We start from the raw sequence: 2,883 nt of genomic DNA, 5'->3' as shown, positions 1-2,883 counted from the left end.
AACCCTCCTCCCCATTATCCTGCAAATCAAAACAAGCCTCAAATTACACAATGAATAATGCTTAGATAGCATTGTACTCTATTCAAAAAATCCATTCAGAATAAGTGCAAAGAAAAATTGCTTAGCTTCACTAAACCAGGCTATCTGACTGAGATTAAGTGAATGGATCAAGAAACAAATACATCAGATCGTAATCCTTCTTCTGATTAGTAAGTCCATTAATCAAATTTATGTTGATAGTGTGTCGAAATAATCTGCAATCAATTGGCACACATCGACCACTATCCATCGCCCCAAAGATCCACGTAGATGAGAAAGAACAGATCGACCACACCATGATATTAATTAAATAAAAATTATTTAATATTGAAAATATTAAAAAAATTAAACTCATACCTGTTATTCTTTATTTGTAACTGAAAAACTATTTAACTACTTCTAATATTATGTATTGGATGATGCATGAGAAGAATAATATTTTCTTGAAATCAAATCTTGTCCATCCATTTATGTAACAATTAAAATTTTTCAAGCCCAATTCCATTTCAAATCTTGTCTAGCCATTTACCTAAAAAATCAAAATTCCTCAAGCCCAATTTTAATATAGACAGTGAAAATAAAAACTCCTCAAGAGGATTTCCAATTTCATTTTAAACCACCTACGACCTTATTAACTTTATAAAATACCTATTGAATAATACTATAATTTTTCTTTGATCAAGTTTGAAAAAACATTCCTTATTTCTACATACAACCAACAAAAACACTTTGTTTGAGACAGTATATATAACTACTACCATTTTTTGTTTTAGACAGTATATACAAACATGACTAAGCTACGTAATTTATCAATGAATATAATGGAAAATAAAAGACCAAAGATGACATCTTACAATGTTCCATCGTTCAGACACAGAAACAATAAATTTAAATATCAGCTACTAAACTACTTCAACAACGGTCCATCGCCCACAATAAAATTAAATATCAGCTACTAAACTACTTCAACAACGGTACATCGCCCACAATAAAATTAAATTTCAGCTACTAAACTACTTCAACAACAGTACATCGCCCTCCAGAAACTCCTCCAGATAGAGCAGGTCACCTGAGAAAAGAGAGTCTGCAATAGTGTTCAATTCATTACATGTCTTGTCACACCCCTGTATATTACATAATTTTTTTTTGAAAAATGGTAAACTTTATTATATTTACCCAACTTCTACCGTAACCATTGTTGTGCGGTTTAACATATACATAACTGTACTGTGGTGATATATATATCGGACCTACGGTAAACGTTTAACGACTATGCAATTATTGACTTAAGGTTCGCTTGTCTGCATGGGTGACATGTGTATTGAGCGGCAATCGGAAACATGCCTTGTTCGACCCATAGCCCTTGCGTTGAGTTGTTGGCAGCATTTAAGTTTCTGGTCAGTGTTTCAATAGGTGGCCTGGATCACCCGCTTGGCCATGTGACTCGTTGGTTTTTGCACCCTTGGTCTTCACGCCTTGGATTCCCGCACTACTCCAACGGTGGAGATCTAATGCTCAGATCGGAGGGCTGGGAAATGTCTAAGGGTTTTGAGGTCTTCATAAACCCATTAGAGCTTGCTCGTGGTTCATTTGGAACGGGAAGGACTCTTGGCACCCCTCTGGTCCTTCAATCACCTGGTTCGCTTTCCATTCAACGCCGCCCCTGAGCTTCATCTACAGCTCCGAGGTCTTATGCTTGTTCTTCAAGGGCTCTGTACAGGTATTACGCTCAGTTTACTTTTAACTAGATTCAGTCTTTTCGACACAGTCATTTGCTACAGCTTATCATTTCTTTCTACAAATTCGGCACAAGCCTTGCATGCATTTAAAATGAGGTTGCTACTGTTTTGTAAGCTCCCACTGGCTGGTAATTACCGATATGGTTGTGTGCAGGTGAGGCTCGTTACAGGCCCCTTTCCGCTTGCGGGATGACGGAGCCCACGCCTCGACCCGTCTCCTACCAGGTAAGCAAAACGACCCTCTAACCGGTGCGAAGTCTAAGGGTTGCTCTGTCCATGATGTGCCGAAACGGCTGTAAATATTACCACGTGTTTTCTTATATGTTTTTTTTTCAACTGTTATATTCCAGACGGGGAATTTCCAGAGGAGATCCTCATGTCTCGCATGTGTTTTCCTATTCTCAGGGCTTTACGTTTCGACCTACCCTGTTGAGCTATGAGAAACAGGCAGATTTCTCTTGCGCCTAAATTTCGTGCAGCGGATTGTTCGATTTGATGGCAATCTTTGCCTTCCTGTGTTTTTAGACATTCTATGTCACTGCTATATGTATTTGTGGAGACAGTTGTTGAACTGGCCGTTGTGTTTGGACCTTGCTAGTTAAGGATGTTTTTATTTGGACAAATGAATACATATTTCGATTTTAAACATATGTATTCCAAATTTTTACTCTTCCGATTCTTCGCTCTTAATTACCATGTGCTCTGTTGTTAGTTTATTTCTGGTCTTTCTTGGACGGTTGCAGTATACCCATCTTGATAATGTCGTTTTGTCAATATGAAAATAGTTATTTGTTATGTCTGTCTCCGTGAGCGGTATGGAATTTCGGTTCTGCCTTTATCGCATAATGTTATCATTTTAGTGGGTTTTTTCTTTACTATTCTTTGGTTTATATCCTCCTCGTGCAGTTATGAAATACTACATTACCAGCATATGGTTCCTACCGTTGCTAAGTGTAAGCTATGACAAGTTTGTTGAATTGTTACAGCGCATACATATGAGTAATATCTGTCGAATGTGTGTATATACATGTGGTTACCCACGCTGCCGTGTTCATAGCCACGGTTAAGCAACTCCAGTGGTTGCATTCGTTTTCGAAAATGTTTA

The 2,883-nt window shown here is 37.8% G+C and overlaps 1 long non-coding RNA gene across 1 annotated transcript; it reads left to right on the top strand.

Moving 5' to 3' along the window:
• The first annotated feature begins 1,637 nt into the window (after nucleotides 1-1,637).
• On the top strand, nucleotides 1,638-2,349 carry LOC149187754 (uncharacterized). The gene is made up of 3 exons (XR_016256214.1): nucleotides 1,638-1,759; nucleotides 1,933-2,003; nucleotides 2,184-2,349. It is a non-coding gene; the product is annotated as an uncharacterized LOC149187754 (long non-coding RNA).
• The last annotated feature ends 534 nt before the right edge of the window (nucleotides 2,350-2,883 follow it).

Source organism: Pinus tabuliformis, chromosome 3_1 (genome assembly GCF_031772625.1).
Source record: "Pinus tabuliformis cultivar Carrire ecotype Pingquan chromosome 3_1, CPIR1, whole genome shotgun sequence".
Taxonomy (NCBI): Eukaryota; Viridiplantae; Streptophyta; class Pinopsida; order Pinales; family Pinaceae; genus Pinus; species Pinus tabuliformis.
This window is presented reverse-complemented; position numbering and strand designations above follow the sequence as displayed.